The following is an 11,780-nucleotide window of genomic DNA, read 5'->3' as shown; positions in this document are numbered from 1 at the left end:
CCATGACCTGAAGCCCCTCAGCCAACCTAGGTCTGGACTCCCAGGACCACTGCAAATGGGATGGCTGTTTCTATTGGTCAGGCTGTCACTTCACTTTGCTGGAATTCCTGTGTTTCTCTAGACAGAAGTTCCCTTTTCAAATCTTCAGTATCTCACTGATCTGAGCTCATGGAGGGAAAGCTGGAGCTCCGGCAAGCCAGCCCTCCACCCAGGCGCCTCCTTCCACAGGTTCAGAGTCCATAAGTTAGGGTGAAGTGCCCAGTTCTTGGTGGTCCCCTCGCTCTTTTAGGGAGCATAGCAAGAACCCCTCTATTCCAGGTGTGCAACACCATTTAACAAGCCCTTGGTAAGTGGTACAGGCTCCTTTCCAGCCGATTTTCCATGGGCAAGGCCTCATCAGGTAAGTTCTGTAGATCAGAAATGGAATGAAAAGAATTCTCGTTCTTTGTGCAGGAGCATGTTGCCAGGTGAGGTGGAGGGGTGCGGATGGTGGTCTTTGATTTATTTATTTACTTTAAAATTTTATCTAATCCAAGAAGACCCTATATATGCCAATCAAAACACAACTCACAGAACACGAGGCCAGAGGGTCTTTAAGACATAGAGACTAGAGATCCCTCACAGGCAAATCCAACATGCTGACTTGGGCCCCCTGTAGTCTTGAGGTGACAGCGCTCTGAGGACAGGGGGCAGCCCCCAGTTCCAATACTCTGATCTCATCACTGTTGTAGCAATGATACTCTTCCCAAGCACTTTATGAGGTTTTGTACCATGCTGGGCCCCTGGCGTCAGATGCAAACGGACTTGATAACTCTGCAAAAAGTTGCCAGACAATTTATCCTATTGGCATCCAGCCTAGAATTATTATCAGATCTTGAATTCTTCAAAGCCTTCTTGCTTTAGATTTTCCAAATAAAAAATAAATATTGAGGGCAATTACCCTCCTTTAGCTCTCTGAGGTATGAAGGGGGGTTTTCACCCATTAATTCAAGAGCACTCTCATTTCATTCGGAAGGTATTAGTCTATGGAACGTGTTAACTCAATAAGTTTGGACTAAAAAGAGAGCGGAGTTGTTTGCTCTGGGTTTATATTTTCCTTTAAGAAATCCTGGAAATACCAGACACATCCTCAGACGGGGTTGTTTTTTTCCCCTTTGCCCTATGTCCTGTTTGCACGGTTCCATCTACGTGCTGTACTCCGCGATATCCTCAAGGGGGCAGCAAATCATAACCTCTGGCGGCCATGTGGGCCGCACAAGCCCTTCAGAACTCACCTCCAGGAGGGAATGATTATTGGATTACCGGCTGCCTTCTCAGGGGCTTCGCTGGGCCTGACAAGAAGCACGTCTCTGGGAAGGGAAGCAGAGTTCCACCGTCTCATTTTGGGAGAATTGCAAACATGACCAGACCTATTAATTGCTTAATTGCGGTGTCGGGCTTTGAAGATGAAAAGTGCTGTGTAAGCGGGGCGTCTTTGCGGATGAGGGCTGTGCCATCCAGTCTGGGAGCTCTACGGGGCTCTTCTGCGGGGCGCCTTCAAGTTACCAAGTTCGCGCTGCTGACCCGGATGACCAACCATCTGCGCTTGTCAACGTTTCCTTGATCTCGAGTTGCAGTGTTCCATCGTGTACAATAGTGGCACTTGGGTTCTCAAACTGGCTTTGCCATCAGCCACCCTGCAGCAGGGGTTCTGATGCATCACAGACCCTTTGCTTGGTTGGTGTGAAGTGACAAAGGCGTCCTAGGAGAGGGAATCAGGCAGGTACCTGAGAGGCACTCCCAGCCCTGGGCTACTCTGCCTGGGCCAGGCAAGGCTGCAGCTCTTCACCTTCCACAGGGATAGGCATGAGGAAGAGGGCAGAAGACACGGAACAAATACACAGGGAATAATTACTGCCTTTGAATTGCGGTGTTGGCAAAGAGTATTGAATAATACGCCGTGGACGGCCAAAAGAAAGAACAAATCTGTCTTGGAAAAAAATGCAGCCAGGTTAACTCCTCAGATAGGAAGATGGTGAGGCTTTTACCTCACATGCTTTAAAGTATTGCAGAGAAGCTAGTCCTCAGAAAAAGACATGATGCTGGGGAAAGTTGAGGATTAGTGAGAGAGAGGAAGACGATGAGATAGATTGACAGGGACTGCAACAATAGATTGTGAGGATGACTGACACAGGGTTGGGCAAGGTTTCATGCTGTTGTAGGTAGAATCCCTTGAAACAATAATAGACAAGTTTAAGGTGGAATCGGTGCTTCAGTTCACAAAGAGCATTCACATCATATTCTCTCTCTCACCTGAAGATCCTGTGAGGCTCTAGGGACCCCATGTGTGTCAGAGTAGAACTGTGGTCCAAGCTGACTTTTTTCAGAAGTAGATCACTGGCTCTTTCTTCTGGGTGAACTTGAACCATGGAACTAGATGGGCAGCAGCTGGATTTTACTGATGAGGCCCTAAGGATGGTGTGAAAAGCTGGTAGGTAAGGGGAATGGAGGCTTAATTGATGCCTCAATTAAAGGAAGTGGCAAGATTGGGAGGAAGAAAGAGAAGGCTGGAGTAGAAATTTCCTGGAAACTAGTCTCCTTTGGTGCCTTCTCCCATCCTTCCCACCAATGAGATGGAAAACTATAGCGGTTAAAAGCCAGAAAGTGACAGCTGTGGCCTGACCTGAGGCATTGGACTTTGTGAGAAGAAAGTTGAAATTGGAAGCCCACTATGAGGAGCGTTTGATTTACTTTGTTATACTTAGTGAAGTAAACTGGTCAATGTTATAAATTCTCCTTTGCATGTGTTTAGGATTTACTCTGAAAGACCATAAGGCAAAGAAGGAGCCCCTGAACCTGTCCCTCCAAAACAATCAGGGTGTTTTCTTTAAGTACTTGAGGTGCTGGCATTTCCTTCCTCAGAGGCACTGCCTCATTTGTGACCGAAGTCTAAGGCTGCCCTCATGAGTCTGGATGCAGTGGTTCAGGGTAGAATTCCCCCCTTCTGTGTGAGACACTGACTTGATTCTCATGCAGCTTACCCATGCGCAGCCACCACCCCTCTCATCAATGACGGTGATGTTGAGTGCATTTCCGCGGAGCTTCCAGACTCAGACAACTAGGAAGAAAGCTTTAGCTACCTGCTTCTTAAAATTAGCGATGAAAACGGTTTGATCTGCAACTTTCTGTGGGGATGGTGCAGGGACCAGGCAGTGTTTTGTTCCGTTTTGCATGGGGTCAGGGGCTTTATTCAACTGCAGCTAACACATTTCTAGCATTTGTTTCTTTCGGAGTCTATATAGCTCCCACAAGACCTTGACCTACGTAAAATCCCCCCCCCCCCCAGCAGGACGCCCTGGTTATGTCCTGTCTTGCACACATGCTTGCCGCGGGAACCCATGTGGGGGCGAAAGAATGGGAGAAGGGTGGAAAAGACTCAAATCCATCCTAACAGCTGTGTCGTTGCTGAGATTCCTTTGGTTACAAACCACAGAAATGGGTGCTGGCTTATCTGTTCAATCAACCCTTAATTAAAGATGGGAGTTTGCTAGAAGGAGCCTGGGGTCTTAAGGGCATGAAGGCTGCTTTGCTAAATTGGTCCATCCAGGTTGTTCAGGCCGCTCTGGTGGGAGCTGCCCATCGTGTGCCCAACCTCACCTCCAAGTGGCTGAGCCTCTTTGGACTCAACAGCTCCCAGGAACTTGACTGTGATTAGATCCCTGTGAGTAACTGGAGGGTGTGTGTGTGTGTGTGTGTGTGTGTGTGTGTGTGTGTGTGTGTTGGTGTTTGGAGGAGGGGCCTATTAAGAGAACCAGTAAATTCTCCAAGTTGCCTATGTCATGCTAGGCATTTTCTTGTATCATCTTGTCCAACCCTCCCACAATCCAGCCAGGAAGGTGTCATTATTTTCACTGGGAAGCTAAACTCAGCAAGAAGAGCACAGCTTTAAAGGGTTTTCTTCATTTCATTCTCCACATAGTTCCTGTAAACCAGGGTACTTTCAAGGGTTTCTCAAGCTTTATGTTAATTGAAATTTTGGAAATTAGAGGGAATAACAAGAGGGTGGTTCAGAGAAAGCGTTTTCACTTTCTGTGCTGGTGCCTTAATGGTAAGGAGTCATAGAGTCAAACCAAAAGAACACAGTTCAAATCTGCCAGCTACTCTGTGGGAGAAAGACGGGCATGCACACCTTGTGCAATTTACAGCCTCTGCAAGCCCACTGGAGGGTCAGCTGTGGGTCGGTTCTGACAAGATGGTCCATAACAATCATAACATGCTGGCGACCAGTGGGTGTGATTGCGGGATCGTGCCCTTCACGTGCACCCATTGCCCCTCTGCCCTGGAAGTTTGTATAGCTCTGCTGCTGAACAGGCTTCAGTAGAGCTTTCAGACTAAGATGGGCTAGAAAATAAAGGCCTGATGGTCTTCCTAAATATCAACCAGTGAAAACACTATGGATCACAACAGCTTGATCAATAATCAGCCATGTAGATGGCCCAGGGCTGCCAGTGTTGTGACCAGATGCACATGGGGTCATTGTGAATCAGGACCAACTTGACAATAGCCAACAAGAACATGAAATGGCCCCTAACTCTAACATTCAGAGAGAAAGGAAAGTCACATTTCTCACATTTCTTTGAAAATAAATAGTCCCGCTGGAAGTTGATGAGTTAATGGGCTAAAGAGGCAGAAAGTTTAAGCTCTAGTTCTCTACCCAACAACTGCTGACAATGTAATCCCTCATCAGGTTCTTTGGTCTTTCTATGTCTTCTTCCTCCTTATGCATGTGTTCCTGTTGGGATGCAAGCATGTCAGTCAGCTGCAGCCGATCGAGCCCTTCTAGGAGAGAGTACCAATTTAAGCAAATGAGTTTTTATTTATTTGTATTATTTAGTATCATGGAATTAATTGCACCCTTGCAAAATATGTGCAAATTTGACTGGGGCATGAGTCTTGGTGTTTTGACAGTTATGTGATGATACAGTCATGTCCCAGGATGTGACCCTCCATGACCAGTCCTGACGTGATGTAGGAGAGTTAGGGTGGAGGGCAGCATTCTAAACTCAGACCACAGCTCTGATCTGAAGGAAGGAGCATTTCCAAGAGGATGTGGTCTGCTTCATCTTTTATCTCATAAGAAATAATAGGAGAGAGAAGTGAACAGAGGGTGACCTATTACTATCAGAAAAGAAGAGCTGAGAGCACAGAGTGTCTTCTGGATCAGGAGACTCTGTGCTTTGAACCTCCTAGATCCAGAGGAGGATCTAAGACATATATACCAAGACACACAAGATCTTGAAGGATGCCAAACACACAGATGTTGGAAGGAGTCAGACCTTCCCCAGAACAGACAGAGAGAATCTGAATCTAATTTCCAGAATTCTTACTTCTAGCCTCCTATGCAGTAAGAATTAGACTTCTGTTTGTGAAAGCCATCCACTCATGACTTTGCTTTATAGCAGCACCAGATAACTAATACTTCTAGCAAAGTGATAAGGTGTAGGCCTTATCACCTTGTGGTAAGGTGTAGGCCTACTATTATTTTTAAGCTATTAAAAGTGGAAGCCAGTCTTTATGGCTGCAAATAAGTTACCACATGGTTGAAAACCACAGAATCTCTATATTTTCTTTTCATAGATCATAAAGGAATGAAAGAAACTAAAACAAGTAATGGGTAACTCCTAATTTTGCTTGTATTTAGTCTTCTTTTTTTAACTTAACTTTAATAAACTTTTATTGTCTATCCATACTGAGGCCTTCAAGCATTTAAAATTTAGTTATGATCTCCCTCACTTTGTAGATAATGGTGTATCTTGATGTGGTCAATAGTGGTAGAATTGTGTTTAGTTTTAGCTGTTCTTTAAAAAAAAAAGAGAGGAATGAACTGGAGGGGGATAGAGAAAATAGTACAACAATGAATGAATGGAAATCCAAATTCTCTGTAAATGTTTATTAAAATTAACAAAATAAAATAAAAAAAGCTTAAAAAAGATTCTACAGGTTTGGTTTTTATAAAAAAAAAGATTCTACAGTTTCAATTTGCACTTCATGTGTTGTACTTACCACACATGCTATACTTGCCTTAACACAGTAATATGGAATAAAGATATTAGTTCTTAAAAGGTGGTATTTAAAATTTAAGCGATTTTAGGTTATAAATTAAAAAATCCAAAAGGAGAATTGAGATGAGAGGTTCAAGAAGACAAAGCAAAATATTATGCTTTATGAAATATGCTTATTTCTCTTCATCATGTCTTCCTTTAACTCTACATTGATGAACAAGAGTCAGTCTCTTTGGACGCTCATTTATTTAAATGACTTTTTCTTTTTTTCGTGTATGATAACCTTGATGTCATCCCATAACTGCCCTGGCCTTTGACTTTTAGTGTTCAGTTCATCAAATCTATTATTGAGATGATTTCTCAATTCAGTGAGATAGATTCCAGGTTATATTTTGGCTCTTGGAGACTTGTTTTCATTTTCTTCAGCGTCAGTTTGAACTTGCGTATGAACAGTTGATGGTCTTTTCCACAACTGGACCCTGGCCTTGCTCTGACTGATGACGTTGAGCTTTGTCATTGTCTTTTTGCACAGATGTAGTTTACTTGATTCATGAGTGTTACAGCAGATGAGATCCATGTGTATAGTTGGCACTCATGGGTTTGTTGGTGTGTGATTTTGTGTTTGTGGGTTTTTTTTAAAAATATATTTACAATGAATAAGTAAGTACTTGTTCTTAAAAAAATCTGTTATATAATCTCTGGCCTCACCTTTGTCACTAAAGCCTTATTTTCCAACTACCAATTTTATTTCCAATTTTTGCACTCTAGTCACCAATAATTATTAAAGATCTTAATTACATATTTGATCAATTTCAGGGTCAAAAGTTATTAGAAATCTTCAATTTCTTCTTTGGTTTTGGAGGCTGATGTGTAAATTTGAGTAATAGTTGTATTAAAAGGTATATGTATATAGATATTATTCGCCTGTCAATGACAACACTGTACTTCAGGATAAATCTTAAAATAGTTTTTTACAATGAATGCAACATTGTTACTCTTCATTTTGTCATTCTCAGTGTATCAGATCATATGATTATCTGACTTTTTAAAATTTTTCTAATTTTTAATTGTGATTTTAGTGAAAGTTTACAGAAAAGTTGGATTTTCATTTATTCATGGTTTCACATTTTCCTTCATACCACTCAATTCACTTTTTTAAAAGAAAAAAACCCCACATTCATTCATTGTTGTAATATCTGCTTTAAATGGTCAATTCTAATCCATGTTAGCTCACACATGCCTAGGATACCAATCTTAATGCATTCCATTTAATCTTTGAAAACTCCCAAGTTTTCTAGATTCTTACTTCCTGCATTTTGCGTACCTCAAAATGAAAAGTTGACATAGCTGTAAATATCTATTTATAACCAGTATGTAACATCAGCAAATAAATTTGTCCATGATAAATTATGATTAAAATTGTGGAAGAACGGCATGAATTCACCAAATGAATTTATTAGGAATAAATTATGGATAACATTTCCCAGAATGGAGATTCTAGACTACTTCATTATGCTCACATAGAACATATACAGAGACTATGAAGTGATTTTTCTAATAGAACAAGGAGATACTACCTAATTTAAAATAATGAAAGATGTATGTCAGAATTGTTTACCTTCACTATGTCTGTTCAATGTCTTTGCTGAGTAAACAATCTGAGAAACTGACCTGTATGAAGAAGAATGTGGCATCAGGATTGGAAGAAAACTCATAAAAAAAACCCTACTAATGTAGGGTTCAACCTTGCTTGCAGGAAAACAAAGGAGACTTGAAGTACTTACTGATAAAATTCAATGACTGTAACTTGCAGTGTGAATTACTGTACAATGCCAAGAAAACAAAAACCCTTACAACAACACACAACATCATACTAACTGGAGAAGAGATTGCAGTTATCAAATGGTTGTTAGGTGCCATTGAGTAGATTATGACTCATAGTGACCACGTGAACCACAGATCTGGGCCTTGTTCTGTCTGTCCTGTGTCATCCTCATCATCTTTCATACACACTCAAGGTAATTGTTACAGTTCCTATGCCAATCCATCTTGTTGAGGGTCTTCATCTCTTTCTCTGACCCTCTACCTTTCTGAATGTGGTGTCTTTCTCTAAGGACTGGTCCCTCCTAACAGCATGCCCAAAGTATGTGAGACAAAGTTTCACCAGCCTTGTTTCCAAGGGGCACTCTGGTTTCACTTTCTCCAAGTTTGTTCTCTTGGCAGTCTGTCCATGGGACATGCCATATTCTTGACCAATACCATAATGCAAAAGCATCAATTTTTCTTGTTATCCTTATTTATTGTCCAGCTTTCAGATACATAGCAAGTAATTGAAAAGATCATAACTTGAATCAGGTGGATTTTTTTTTATTGAAAATGGCATTTATTAGGGAAGTAAGCTGGAGAATGGGAAAGACAAAATAAATCACCCAATGCAAATCCAAATTTTAGCCAATCAGTCCCAAGATATAATTCAGCAATTAGTCCAGTCTCTAGTTTTAGTTCAATAATCAAATCCACTGGAAGCAGGAGTGGCATCCACTTCCACAATACCTCTGGAAACCCTTTTGAACCTGGAGAAAGGACGAAAGTTATACAGGAAGTGTCCAGGACTTTTGTTCATAGGGTCGTTATAAGCCTGCGACACGACGGTACTTAACAACAACAACAGTCAAATCCAAATAATCCATCAAAGTTTGCCTCAGAGCAGTTATAAGTCAGCTTCTCCTTCAAGTATCCAGCAAGAACAGCAACAACTTTAAACTGTGGCCAACACAAATGCAAGAAGCCTCAGACCACACTTTGTGCTGTTTCTCTACAGGAATGCCACACTGTCTCCATCATCATCAACAGGGCCTTCCTCAAGTCTTGCTGCCCAGAGTGGGAAACACTCTTTCTTGTAACCTAGTTCCATAGTTGTTGATAATTTACAAGACCCTGTGTCTGCAGTTAAGGTTGCTGGAGACCAGAGGGAGCTAACTGTAATGGCTAAAAAAAGTGAACTTTTAGGCTCATACCACATGTGGTCATTCTATTAACTGTCAGTGGAAATCAAAGTTAATTTCCTTAAAAGAATTATTTTTTTAACTGATATTTTTATCAAAGTTTACAGAGAACTTGGATTTCCATTCATTCATTGTTGCACATTTTCTTCCCTGCTCCCTTGCCTCCCCCTTTGCTTTTTTCTTTGGAAAAAAAAATTATTTCATTGTTATACAGTCTCCCCTACCACAGTTCACCTTACTATGCAGCTTTTATTCTGGACTCTTGTCATGCTGATAATACCTAATCATATATTCCTTTTATACAGTTCTCTCCTGTTGCAAAATGTTGGGGAGGAAGGGAGGGTCTCTGGCCAGGACAGATCGCCTAAGCTCCAGATAAGTGCAAGCCTCCCGAAGGCCTTTATATGGGGTAGAGAAAGCTCCCCTGTGTTTGGCTGTATTGGCTTGAGAAAGCTTGCCACCTGGGAAGATGGCTGTCATGTCTGTTGAGCTGGGAGTGATCCACTCAAGGCTGAGGTTCTCCTAACCAATCCTCATGTCCCACATCTGTAAGCCCACCCTATCTGGTCTTCCTGTGTATATAGTACACTGCAGATCCCAATAAAATTGAGCTGGGTTGATTCTCTGATCCTCTCCCAGAATGGTGTATCTGTGTAGTGCTTACCCCCATCAGGGTGTTGCTGTTAAGCTGCCGGTGAACTGACAGCGACACTCTCTCTCGTCTGTTCAATGCCATGTACATTATTTTCCACTCTTTTCCTGGTTTCCCCCAACCCCGATGTCAGTTCTGTTTTATAACAGTGGCACTATGCAGTATCTTCCCTTTTGTGACTGAGATACTTCACTCAGTATAATGTCCTCCAGGTTCACCCATTTTGTATATTATTTCATAAGTTCCTTGTTTTTCAATGCAGCATAGTATTCCATTCTGTGAATATACCAGAACTTCTCTAGCCATTTTTTTTTCTCTGATGGGCACTTGGGTTGTTTCCAACTCTTTGCTATTGTGAACAAAGCTTCAATAAACATGGATGAGCATAGATCTGCTTGGGTGGTAGTTCTGGTTTCTTTAGGGTATATTCCCAGTAGTGGAATTGCTGGGTCAAATGATATTTCTATTTCCAACTTTTTGAGAAAGCACCAGACAGCCTTACAAAGTGGTTGCACCATTTTAAACTTCCACCAACAGTTGAATAAGGGTTCAAGCTTTCCACAACCTCACCAGCATTTGTTGTTTGCTGCTCTGTTGAATTTTGCTACTCTTACTGGGATGAGATGATACGTCATATTTGTTTTGGAATCAGGTGCATCTTAGTCTTTAAATGGATGTCATTGCTCTTTAGTTCCTTGTACAGGTCCTTGACAGCAAATTTTCCCAATGAGACATGTCTCTTGATTTAACTGCTGGTACCAAGGATGCTGATTGTAGATTCAAGCAAGATGAAATTGTTGACAACTTTCGGTTTTTTCGTCAGCTGTCGTGATGTTGCCTATTGGCCCAGTGATGAGGATTTTGTTTTTCTAATTTTGAGATGTAATGCATATTTAAAGCTGTAATTTTTGTTCTTGTGCAGTATGCCTCCTCACTTTCAGGAAGCAAAGTTGTGTCATCTACATAATGCAAGTTGCTGATGAATATTCCTCTGATCCTGATGCTGCACTCTTCTTCCTTAAGTCCAGATTTTAAAATTATTTATTCAGCATTCAACCTGAATAAATATGGAGAAAGGATACAGCACTGATGCACAACTTTTTTTTTATTTAAACCATGCAGTGTTCCCTTGCTATATTCATACAACAGCTTCTTGGTCTAGGTCTAGGTTTCACATGAACACAGTTAAGTGTTCTGGGATTCCCATTCTTCGCAAAGTTATTGTTTATTTTTATAATTTACACAGTCAACAAACTATGGAAATGGCAGTCAAGAAATTAAACTATATTTTGCAATGATCACGTCTGCTACCTTCTTAAAGTCCTAAAAACTGAGGATGTCCCTTTCCAGACCAAGGTATGCCTGACTCAAGTAATGATATTTTCTTTTTTTTTTTTAAGTAATGATATTTTCAATTACTTCCTATACAAGTGAAAGTTATTTCTTTTCATTAGGTGCTATTGAGTTGAGTACAACTCAGAGTGACCCTATACACAATAAATCTGAGCCTTGTCCTATCCTGTGCCAGCTTCACAATTTCTGACACACTCGAATCCACTGCTACAGTCACTGTGTCAATTCACCTGGTCTTCCTCTCCTTTGCCACCCCTCCACCTTTCCAAGCATGATGTCATTCTCCAAAGAATAGCCTCTCCTAGCAACTTGTTAAAGCATGCGAGTCAATGCTTCACCATCCTTGTTTCTAAGGAATAATCTGCCTTCACATTTCCCAAGACATATCTGTTCGTTCTCTTGGCAGTCCATGGGATATTCAGTATTCTCCTTCAACACCATAACTCAAAGGCATCTACTTTTCTTTTGTCATCCTTATTTGTTGTTCAGCTTTCAGATGATAGCAGATGATTGAAAAGACCATAGTCTTAATCATGTGCACCTTAATTCTCAAACTAATATCATTGTTCCTCAGTAATGTAGAGAGGCCCCTGACTACAAACTTTCCCAATGCAATACATTTCTTTCTTTTTTTTTTCTATAATTATATTTTATTAATTTTCATAAACATTTACAGAGATTTTGGGTTTCCATTCATTCATTGTTGCACTATTCTCTCTATCCTCCTCC

The sequence above is a fragment of the Elephantulus edwardii genome, unplaced genomic scaffold (assembly GCF_000299155.1).
Source record: "Elephantulus edwardii isolate Elephantulus edwardi_28Jun2011 unplaced genomic scaffold, EleEdw1.0 scaffold00051, whole genome shotgun sequence".
NCBI classification, from domain to species: domain Eukaryota; kingdom Metazoa; phylum Chordata; class Mammalia; order Macroscelidea; family Macroscelididae; genus Elephantulus; species Elephantulus edwardii.
This window is presented reverse-complemented; position numbering follows the sequence as displayed.